We start from the raw sequence: 12,407 nt of genomic DNA, 5'->3' as shown, positions 1-12,407 counted from the left end.
CTGCAGCATTTTGGGGGTTAGGAACTGCAGGAGGAGAGAGCTGTGCTAGCCTGACCTGACTTCAGCACTGGAAACATGTCCAACCTTAGGGCTTCCCAGGGACCCCCGTGTTAGGACATCCAGGTGTAAATCCCACTTCTGTCAATACTTGAGTTACTGCCTCTGAGCCTCAGTTTCATCATTTATAAAATAGACACATATTAAAAATACCTACCTGTTTGGGAGGACTTAATGAAGAAATACATATAAAGCACTTAACATGGTGCTTGACACATAGTAGGCCCTCGATAAATGGTATCTGCTTTGGAAATCACAACTGCTAGGGCCAGCTAAGACTCCGCTACTTCTAAGAAACTGGTTGTGACATGGGAAACAAAGTTGGATCCTGGGAGAAAGCAAATGGGTCACAGTTAGCCTCTGTGTTCCCACAACCGGAACTAGCAGTGTGCAGAAAGTGAGCCGTCATCTGGATTGAGGGGCCCTATCCCCAGATGTCCCTCCCCTTCTTCCAACACTGTCTGAAATTCTTAGCCTGGAGATTTTCACTTCAGCCTTAGCATTGCACACCCTAAATAAATGTCACAGCATTATTTTGAACCCCTTTTTCTTCAGAAGTGGGAACCAGGATCTGGGGACTCAGAGGTGAAACAGCCCTGCCTTCCGGGAGCTCAGAGTGGAAAATTTACCAGGTGGTATGAAGGCTATCCGGAGGAGCTTCAGGGGTCTCCAAGAAGAATGGCCTTGGCAGAGTCCCTAGGAAACAGAACTTCTTGTTTGTAGCAAGAAGCGAGGACCTTTAGTGCTAAGCCAAGGAATTTGTGATCTGTGGTCTTGGTTATACTCTCAGACAAAAACGGACATCTGGGTTCCCTGACAGAAAACTAAGGGCAAGCCTACCGCATGCATACAGCATGTCCTTTTCTTCAAGAATCTTCTGCTTTTCTGCCTCTATACATTCGCTCCTGCTGGACCTTCTGCCAGGGAGGCCACTCTTCACTCTCCCCTTCTCTGCACTTGGCCTCAATAACTTAGCGAAGCCCTAAGCAACTCAGGGAGACCTCGTCTCTAAATGAAAATATAAGACAGAGGCCGAGAATGTGGCTCAGTGGCTAAGGGCCCCTGGGTTCAATCCCCAGTACCAAAAATAAATAAATGAATGAATGAAATTTTGCCCTTTGCTGCAAGGACAGTTTTATCAAGAAAACCCCATTCCTCTCCCTGTGGTGGTGACCTTCTCCCAACCTTCCCACCCCGTCTCCTGCTGTCTCTAAGGCCTGTTTTCCAATCTTCCCCAAACACTCCTCTCACCCTCACTAAAGGGGCCCTTAAGCCTCCCGGGGACTGGCACAGTCCCTCAGAGGGGCTGTTCTTCCCCTGGCTCCCAAATCCCGCTGGAGGTCACAGGAAAGCAGACGCCTGTTGTTAGATCCAGCTTGAGCCTATTTCCCACTCTCCTAGAAACTGTGACTCAGTTTCCTTTGGGGAACCCTCTACCTTTCAGTCCACATGACTGTGGTGGGTTTAACCCCACACTTGACCCTGTGGAGCATAAAAACTAACCAATCAGCTTTTCCCATCTCCCCCGGCTCCAGGGACTGGGCCAGGGATGGGCCCACGGCTTACTTCAGGCCATGAGAAGGGGGCTGGAACGACTGGGGAGCCCTGGGAGGGGGGTTTCTAAAATGGCAGCAGCTGTGGCTGCAGGGAACATCTGTCCCTGGGGGAAAATAAGACCAAGCCTGAGATCAAGCCAACCAGGAGACCATGGGAGATGAGTCCTGGAGATATCATGCTGTGGAGTCCCAGGCAGAGGCCTGCTGAGGCCTGAGCTCTCGGTCCTGTGAGTGGGTTTGCCCAAGCCAGTTTTAATTTGGTTTCTTTTTTTGCAAACCTAAGAGTCTGGAGTCGCTGTGGAGGTCCTGCCCCACCTTACAGACTCCAAACTTTGTGGTAGGTGGGAGGAGTTTCCATGCTGCTCAGGAGAGCTCCCAGGGATTGGAGGTGCCTTCAGGAGAGAATCACTGCCCCCACCGCTGGCTCTGGGAGGACTCCCTTTCTGTCCTCCCTTCCCTCTCTGCTCACAGGCCTCCCCTGCAAACCTACAGCTCACATCCCCCTCCCCCGTGTCTCCAGCTGCCTCCTGGGGGATGGGGAAACTCCTCCCCCACCTCCGCTGGCATCCTGCTGTGGCACAGGCTGGATGTTCCCTCTGTCCCCACCTTACCTCCTCCACCACCAGGACTGGTCCCGTGGGCTACACTCCAGAGTTTCTTTCAGACCCGGTTCTGCCTCCTGATTCCCCACCCCTGCCTAGCCCACCCCTCCCCATGCCCAACCCCCACCCCTCCCACGCGCAGTGTGGCCTGGACTAGGGACCTGCCAGAGCCTCCCACGCGCACTCCACACTCCCCGTATTCCTTTCCCAGGCTTTCTGGTGTCTGGCGTGACAGCCAGCCCTCCTGCTCTGCCTGGGACTCCTGTGTGTGGTGAGGGCAGGAGAGCAGGGCCCTGGGCGCTGGTTTGGTGGAGTCCAGTGGCCACACAAGCCTAGACTTGCTGTGAATGAGAAAAGACCTTTGGGCTCCAGGTCTGTCTGTCTTCTGGGGCCTGAGCTCTAGCCTTACTCCTCCGCGTGTGTCCCTCGGCTGTGAGCTTCTGGGGAGCCCGGCTGTCTCTGTGTCCACCTCTGTGCTCTCAGCAGTGCAGATGTCCTGGAACTGGACGTGGGACTGAAGGAGGTGCAAACTGACCAGTGCATGGGAGGATTCTAGTTCCGGTGCTCTCCCTGGCCAGCCACTCCCTACCCCCGGCCGCCAGTCCTCTTATGTGACATGTGGAGATTGGTGGGCAAGGAAGGGAAAGGCCAAGTGGAGTGGGTAGGAGCCTCCCCAGCTCCATAGTCCATTCATTCAACAAATATTCAGCCCTTCCTGGTGCTGGGCTCTGTGCTGCTTTGGGGGACACAAATATGAACAAGGTGGGCTGGTGGTACGGTGATGCTGCTAAGTGCCACAGCACAGGCAACAGTGTGGAAGAGGAGCCCTGCCAGGTCGGGCAGTTACTGCAGGATGAGCAGAGGTCCTGGGGATTCAGGGAAGACACACCAGACAGGGACCCTGCCTGTGCAAAGGCCCCGAGGCACAAAAACCTGTGGTACTCTGGGGGAAGCCGCTGGGTTCATTGTGGCCGAAATGTGTCCTGCAAAAGGAAGGAGCCCAGCATCATAGGGGCTTTGGACTTTGTCCTGAAGGCAAAGGGAGCAATCAAAGATGTGACGCTCCTCTGTTGGCCGTGGGTGCTATTGATCTGTGCCAGATGTGGAGCCCAAAGACTAGGAACTGAGGCTCAAGAGGAGCCAGGATGAACCAGGAGCCGCTCTCAGGAACTTGACTCCCCACTGCCTTAGTACAGGCTGGAAAACTTGCCCCGGGACAGCAGTATACAGTGTCACTGAGGAGAACAGTTTGAGGCCTCGGGGCCCAGTCTGAGGATCCTGGTTGAGCTGCAGCCCAGACATGTGGAAATGCCTTTTCCCGAGTCCTCGCTTCCTTCCCACACAGCCAAGTGCTCAGTTCACTGGCTGTGACCCTGCAGAAAACGGGGCTGGGGTCGAGGGGGGCAGGGCTGCAGATGTGCAGGGGAGGGCCCACTGGGCCCTGGGAGCCTTATGAACTGGAGCCAAAACAAATTCTCCAATTAAGAACAGAGCCGAACACTGATGAAAACACCCAGGGGACCCTCTTCCACGGGCCAGTGGAGGAATTTGAGTGCATATGGTGTCAGGCCATGAGTGACTTTGCATATGTGTGGGTGTGAGCCTTTGCTGTCATTTACTCAGGGTCTCACTGAGTGTGCTCACCTGTATCTGCTCTGGTGTTTTAGGGCACAGGAGAGCATGCGCATTTCTGCAGGTGAGCGCCAGGGTGCAAATGTTGTGGCTGACCAGGGCTGTCCCCAGATATGCATGGCTGGCTCTGAGGGTGTGTGTGCATGTGTGTTGGGAGGGTGTGCCCATGTAGGTGCCCAGAAAGGGATGTGTGCTGACCCCTTTGCGTGTGGCCTTCTTTGGTCTAGAAGTTTATACGAGAACACACTCATGCTTCTGAATGATCAGGCCCCCAACACGTCTGGAAATCATAGTAGCAGCAAGGAGGACAGTATCTCTGTCACCTATAGCTGCACAACAAACAGCTACAACCCAGAGGCCTACACATTTATTGATTCTTTTCCTTTAATTCTGTGGGTTGACAGGGCTCAGCTGAGTGGTTCTTCTGCTATAGGTACTGGTGTGGCTGGCTGCATGGTGGGAACTTGGCAGGGAGCTCTGCTGGGGCTGGGACATTTAGGATGGTTTCTCACCCTCTTAGCATGCTCTGGAATGTTCTGCAGTCTCTCCAGAGCTGCTTTACAGCATGGGTACTTGACTTTCAGAGGGAGAGCTCCAAGTTCCTCTGCATGTGTGACACGTGCTATGAGTTACATGGCCAAGCTTAGAACTACCTGGGTTGTGGATACTGTGACACTTGGTTACGTTGGAGGCCACGGATGTGTTTACAGGAGTAAATGCCTGGCAGGGTGGCTCATGGGCCTGTCTAGGACCACTTGGTCCTGAGAAATGGATTAGTGGAATGTTGTGGTTAGCAAAGGCCATGCCCAGCTGCCATCCCTAGAGCCATGTCGGATCGGAGCCTTCCCAGCCCAGCTCTGTCTTGCTGACTCCCTCCAGGAGCAGCTGGAAGCCCCCATGAGCCTGTGTTCCTCTGCTCTCAGGGGGTTTCCGAATAATTCCACAGGAGTCTCCCACTTGGTCTTATCCAGGGCCGGGAGCTGGGCCTCATTCTGTATTCACTGGGAGGCAATTCCAGGTAGGGCTCACTGTGAGTCCATTCCAGAAATGGACTTTGTTTACATCTGTGCAATCTTGAGCAAATTACTTAAACTCTGATCTCTGGGAAAACCACTTTCTATCTCCTGGAGTATGAGAATTGGATCCAACCATGTGTACAGAGTGCAGAGCCCCCAGTTCCATCTGTGGGAGCCACCATGATAACTGCAGGGACTTGGAATGCACGACAAAGATCAAACAAAACAGATCAAACAAGGGTCTCGCCTGCCGTTAAGCCTGTGGTCCTGGGGCTGGGAGGAAGGCCGCTGCTTGCTCATTCTAGGGTCTGGGCCACTGATCCATTAGTCAGCCCACATCTGTTATTGAGCTCCTAGTGGGACAAAACCCAGATCAGCTTCTCACAGGGTTCACAGTCCTGAGGGATGAGTGTGGGGCCTTCAGGAAAGAGCAGCATGAGCTGAGGGCCAAACAAGATGACCAGGGCCTTGGGACTTGGAAAAGGGGACTTGCATGAAGACTCAGCGTTAGGATAAAGGTTTCTGGAAGAGAAAGTCCTGGGCTGGGCCTCAGAGCATGGAAGGATCCAGATAGAGGAGAGCTCTGGGAGAATAGAACAGAAGGTCCAAGCTTTTGTGGTCCATCTTTGCCATCAAATGACTGCAAATGACCGGGGTGCATCAAATGACCTCTTGATACCCAACGGCCTCAACCATGAGCTCTCTGTGGCATGGTCTGGTCACACCAACACTCCATTCCCACACTGTTGATAGACATCTCTCATAAACTACAGAGCACCACTCCCCGCACCCCACACGCTTCTTACATTTCTCAAAATAGGAAGCTATTATCCCTCTAGTGAGATTAGCACTGGAGGATCATTTTGTTGATCCAGGGTGAATCTGAAACAAGGCACCCCCAAAACTCCAAGTCCTGGCTTCTCCATTGCAAGCAGTGTGCCTTTCAGGAAATGTTTTGACCTCCCTAGAACTCAACCTCCTGTCGAGGGCAGGGGACTCCTCATTCCTACGCCAGGGAATGCTGCAACACTCAAATGAGATCATGTGCACAAGGCCCCAATAAAGCACAAAACCCAGAAGAGAGGAAGGCAAGGCCACGCTGCAGCCAGACGTCAGAAATCATCAGCAAACGCATCCATTAGGGCCCCTTTTGCAGCTTCTTGGAGGAAGCACATGCAGGAGGAGTGGGAGCGAAACGCAGGGCCTCAGAGCTGTCAGCCTGTGGAATCAGGGCTGGGAAGCTGGGCCTCAGCACAGAGAGGGTGGAAGGGCGTCCCAAGCATGTTCTCGGAGAAGCAGCCCAGGACCTGAGTTCCCATGACAGGGGGGAGATGTGCTGGAAAGACAGGCACTGCCGTCTAAGAGACAGATGCTTTTGTTTGATGACAGATAACACAGAGCCAGATTCCTTGGCTGAAGCTGAGCCCTACTCACTAGGACCTGGGATTGAAGTCATGCCGTGGGGTCCCTGCTTGTCTAGAGCCCCCAGCCCCGGACTCGCCCCGCCACTCTGAATCCTTTACCTTGAAATCTTTTCCTAGGAGTAGCTCTCCCTGTTTGGTGTGCAGAGGAGCCCCCACCCTGGCCCAGAAAGACCTTTATAAATCATCCAAGGTTCCACTGTGTGTGACACCGGCAGAAACCGAGCACAGAGAGGTCAGAGCCTCTTCCAAGGTCACCCAGCACACTGGTGTCAAATCCAGACTCCAGCCAGGTCCCTTCCCTGCCAGGCACCACACAGCTCCCAGGGTCAAACTCAGATTGTGGCCAGTGAATCCAGGGGAGGCTCTGCTGTCCCACTGAGCTCTCCTCCCTCTGGTTTCTCCCCAGCAGCAGCCGTGAAGGCAGAGCAGCCTGGAACGTTCGTTCCTGCAAACCTCATTACAAAAGCCTTTTCCCTCTTTTTCCTGAAGGCGGTTGCTTTGCTAAGGTCATTTCTGGAACGGGGAGGGGGTGCCCTATTCATCTTTCCTGGACGCCCCACCCCCCTCAGGAAATGAGGGGTCTTGCTTTCCTTGAGTGATCCGTTCCTGACGTGAGCTTGCTGCCGAGGCGGGTCTGCTGGAGCTCTATTAACTCAGGCCTTTCCTCAACTTTATAAGGCTCTGGGACAACATCTGGAAACAGATGTTTGCTCAGAGACGGAGCAGGAACAGGAGGCCTGGAGCCAAAACAAGCCTCAGCCCTCGGGAGGGGCAGTTGTGGTGAGGGCTCTGGCCGGGCACAGGGCACCGGGCTGGTGTGGGAGCTGTGCAGAGAGCAAGGAATGGCTCTCACTCTGGGCCTGGGCACAGGTGGCCTTTTGCTAAATGGCCTGGCCCATCATGGATCTTTGATGGTTTCTGGGGGGGTTGGGCCTGCCCAGGGCTGGGGCCTGTGCTGCAGGGGCAGGCCTGTCCCCACAGCTTCCCTTCCTGCTCCCACCTCATAGCCCAGGGTTAGGAGTCTAGCTCCTTGAACACATGAACTTTGTTACCCCCAAACAGTAAATTCCCATAGGTCTGGAGACTTGATCCAAGTCAAATTTGTTGCAGTTTCAAATGTGAAGCTCCAGGCTGGGCACAGGACAGCTCTTAGCAAAACAGTGCCAGTCGTGGTGGTGATAATAGTGATGGTGGTGATGGTGACGGTGGTGATGGTGATGGTGGTGGTGATGGTGATAGTGGTATGGTGATGGTGGTGAGCGTGGTGATGATGGTGGGTGGTGGTGATGATGGTGGTGGTGAGGGTGGTGATGATGGTGGGTGGTGGTGATGGTGGTGGTGGTGATGGTGATGGTGGTGCTGGTGGAAGACATGAATGTGGACACAAACTAAGTCATCACCTGTTCACCAAGTTTGCTCCAGTTCCATGTCTTTGCGACAAAGACATGTGACCAAGCTGGGCCAAGCACAGAACCACACATCCCAATTCCTGTGATCTGAGCCCAAAGGGCAACCAAGCTCAATTTATCAGGGATCTTTCTTGGGATTTTTTTCAACTTGGTAGATGAAAATTCTTTCACTTTTGGGTCACTATACAGCCAGTATATGGATCCACAAAGCTCACATGGACAGGGGTCTCTCTGAAAAAAAAAAAAAAAAAAAAAAAAAAAAAAAAAAAAAGAAAGGAAAAGAAAAAGAATTAAATAAACGGGAGTAAAGCAGAGATGGACAGAAAGAAAGCTTCCTAAGTATGTTCGGTGTTTGAGCGCCGTGGGCACAGTGGCTAGGAGAGTCCTACTCTTTCTGTCGTCCTACTCTTTGGGTGGGTGAGACATAAACCCCCAACCACATGTTTTTCCTTAAGTTCGTTGACTTGGGTTTCTGTCTCTTTCTGCCTGAGGGTTCTGACTGACCGCAAGCAGCAGGTGATCATGGGAGTGTAAAGGTCACCCTTAGGAGCGACCCCAGCAACATCAATGGTGAAAAGGAAGACGGAAATGGTAGAGGCCACATCAGCGATGGAGGGGGTTGCAAGATGCAGAGGTGATAGTGATCCTGGTCTAGATGACGGTGACATTGCCAGGATGGTACTGTTGATGATGGCAGTGACCTGGTGTTTGATTGTGATGATCACAGAGAATGCTAAGCCCTCTTCGGCCTGTTCTGGATATGTAGACACACAGGCCCAGCTGACTGAAGAAAGGGTCATTAGAAAAGGGTCTTTAGGTGGGGCCAGGAGAACAGATTCTTCCAGAATGTCAGGCCCTGACCTTGTTCTTGCCTGGCTAATTCTCCTAGCTCAACCTGGGCCTGCAGAGGAGAGGAATAACAGATGGGGTCCCCTAGACCTTCAGAACCATATTAGAATGTTCTGGAACAAAGAGAATTGGGGATTCCCAACCCCTTCAGATCCTTTTGAGAATTTCAGCCAAAGGAGTAGCTAGGTTCAAACCGGAAAGATGAGTGTGGGGCGGGCCTGGGTTAGGAGTCTAACTCCTTGAAGTTCAACTCTGGCCCGAAGGAGAGCTGACCTGTGTCCTCTGCCTGACCATTTATACTTACCTGTGAATATTTGCTCACCACGGTCTACTCAGTGAAAATGAGCTGCTTCTGGAGAATAACAGGAGCTGATTTTTGCGAAGCATTTACTATGGGCCAGGCACTGTTCGAAGTGCTTTATATGCCTCACTGCACCTGATGAAACCCTTGCAGCAGCAGGGATTTCTGTTCCCCTAGATGACAGATGAGGAAACCCAGGTGCAGAGAGATTATGTAACTCACCAAGTCCTGCTGCTCAGAAGGGAGGGTGGAAAGCCACGTGGTCTGGGCTCTGGGTGCCACCCCCACGCATCTCAGTTATGGGGAGCTTCTTCTCCCACACCTGAGCACACTTCCAATCTGGCTCCTTTCTCCATCTCCTGCTACTCAGGAGAGAACTTTCCAGAGGGAGGGTCTAAGACCAAGAGGGATGAAGTGCATTTGTGTGGGTCCCGTGGAAGAAGCTGTCTGCTTCAGGGAACTGATTGGCCCTAGCATCCCCCATGTAGGGTAGGGGGAGCGCTGACAGAGGAGAGCTGGGCTGCTGGGATGGCTGCCCCTTCCTTGGTCTCTCCTCCCAAACAGAAAGCTCCTGCCTGCCTCAGGAAGCTCAGAGCTCCAAGATTCTGCCACAAAATAAGGCATGAGTCACGGCTCCAGGGTCAGTCAAACCCGGGTGTCATTCTCACACTGCCTCGGGCTGGCAACTACTTCTCTAAGACTAGATTTCCACACCTGTAAAATCCAGGTAATAATACCTGTCTCCCAGATTATCTGGAACATTCATTGTGTCAAGGGCCTAGCCCACAGCTTGGCACATAGGAAGCCTTCAATAAATGTCAGCCACGGTTATTCCAACAGCATTTGAATTCCCCAGACTTCAGTTCTCCCCCTTGTCAGTTTCCTTCTCATCCATGAACAAGATTTCTGCTCTGCTAAAGGGAGAGAGGCCCAGGAGGGAAAGATCAACCGGGTAAAGAAACCCAGACATGAATTTAATAGCAGAAAGGGTCAGTACTGGCCCCCGAGCCTCCTCCCGCCCCCAGAAGTTACATAGTCCTGTGGCTGGATTTTTAAAAATAAACACATGCCATTTCCACAATGGAAAGTTTTCTTTAAAAAAAAAAAGAAAGAAAGAAAGTAAAACATACTCCTGTCGTCTCTCTTGGCCAAAGAGGACTGAGAAAGATAAATTAAGCCTTTTCCTCAAACGCACCAGCTTCCAGCTCTGGGCCCCACCCTGCCTGGTTCTGGCTTTATTGGAGTCCCCTCCCCACTGCCCCTGGGATGCCCACCCGGAGTCTACCTGAGATATTATCTTTTTGTTGGGGGAGGGGCATAACACATGCCCAATTTTAGTTTTTTTCTTCTTTTTAGTGGTGCCCCCTGCAGGCAGGAAGAGCCACTGCACTTCTTAATCCCATTGACTTTTCTTTAGTCTCCAACATGGTGCATGTACACCCCTTGGTTGACCCACAGAGACCCCACCTGGTGAAATACATGTCTAAGATCAACCAGCAAGGAAATGGCAGAGCCAGGACTAGAGGGTTTGTTTTCCTGGCCTAGAAACTCTCCCAAACACACCACCCTCTGCCCCACCAAAGCAGGGCTCGGAAATTCTGATGTCATCCAGTTGGTGTCCACATAATGAGGAAAGTTCTGGATTTGGAGTCAGAAGACAGGAGCTCTATTTGCTCTTCGCCTTCTGTGCCCCCTGGCATAACCCACAGGGATAAGAGTCCTAGCTCCTTAGGCTGGTGGTGACACAAAGGGCCTTGGACATGGAAGGGACTTGATACATATTTTCAAATTTAAAATCACATAAAACTGTCATTGTTTCCCCTGGAACATTGTAGGGGGTCTTTTAACTTGTTTACTTAGATATGTGGGATTTTCTGGGGTATTTTTGTATTTTTTTGTTCTTTATTTTTTTTATAATGAACATGCATTTCTTCTCTAATAAAAATATTTCTCTTAATTTTAAATGAAACTCAAAATATATGTGCTTCTCAACCACATTTCCTTTCTGAACATTCTTCCCCTCAGTTCAGAAAAAGCAAGACAGTCATGCAAAGCATGTCATTTTGGTCCATGACAGGCTGCATGGATAGCAGTGGTACCACGAGATGATGTTGCCTGATGCCATCATGGCCATCAGGGTGTGTGAATATACTTAGTGATGTTTGCACAACGATTAAATAGCAGTGCAGATCTCAGACTGTATCCCCATCATTATTGGAAGCATGGTTGGGATGAAGCCTCTAATATCACGCAATGTAGACAGCCACGTGCCTCACCTGATGCTGTGGCTTGGTTCCCAGGAAGATGCACTCTGAGACAGGGAAGGGCATGCAGGGAGTATGTGAGAAGAACAGAACAGAGGTCGAAGTTCAACTGCAACGCAGCACCAAGAGAGAGCAAAGCCAAGCCCTCGAGGAGCTGGAGCTCAGATGCCCCTCAGAGTTGCCCTTCAGAGTTTTAGTCAGCTTTTTTCCTGCTGGGACTAAAAGGTCTGACCAGAACAATTTTAGGGGAGAAAAAGTTTATTTGGGGGCTCACGGTTTCAGAGGTCTAAGTCTATAGACAGCTGGCTCCGATCCTTGGGGCCTGAGGAAGAGTGTGCCAGAGGGAAGCAGCTCACGTGATGATCAGAAAGCAAAGAGAAACTCCGCTCAGCAGATACACAATATACACCCAAAGCCACGCCCCCAATGCCCACCTCCTCTAGCCACACCCCACCCACCTCCAGTCACCACTCAGTTAATACCATCAGGGGATTGATTCACTGATTGGATTAAGGCTCTCATAATCCAAAAATTTCTCCTCTAAACTTTCTTGCATTGTCTCACACAAGAGCTTTTGGGGGACACCTCTCTTCCAAACCATAACACCCTAAAGAGAAGTAAGGTCACCTGTGCTAGACACTCATGTGTGGAGTCACTTCCACGGACTGCCTGGACTTGGAAACAGATCAAAGTGTTGGAAATACATCGGTTAGAATGTTTTGGGTAGCAAGGTATAGAAAGCCTGACCCTTGTAGATTGGAACAACAAAGATTCACAGGATTGAAAATGCCAGAGGCAGGTTTGGTTCCAGGCAAGTCTTGATCTAGAGTGCAGTGGTGTCATTAAGACTCAGTTTCTTCCTTCCTTACCTCCCTCTTTTTCTCTTTTCTACCTTTCTCCCTCCTTCCCTTACTACCCCTCCTGCTTCTTCCTGTAAGGCACCATCACTTTCAGCCCCATTTTCCAGTGGTCCCAAGATGATCCCCACAGTTCCCAGAGCTGAAGGCTTTCCCACACACATCCTGCCACCTTCCTTCAGCACCATGAGGAGTCCTCGGAGCCCTTCCAACTGGGCTAGCTCAGGTCACATGTCCACACTAGACCAATCATTGGGCTGGAGGAGGGAACGGGATCCCTGGCCTAGAGCGAGGACAGAACCCATTCTCCCGAGCCACTGTCCTAGGGCAGAAAATAGAGCTATTAGGAATGGGTTCCAAGGGACCACCAGTCAACCCTGCATGTTTCATGGTGCTGTGGACCACATGACCTCTTGATCAGTAATAACACATTTAAATAC

Source organism: Spermophilus citellus, assembly GCF_964194105.1.
Source record: "Spermophilus citellus genome assembly, chromosome: 15".
Lineage (NCBI taxonomy): Eukaryota > Metazoa > Chordata > Mammalia > Rodentia > Sciuridae > Spermophilus > Spermophilus citellus.
Note: the sequence above shows the minus strand (reverse complement) of the source record.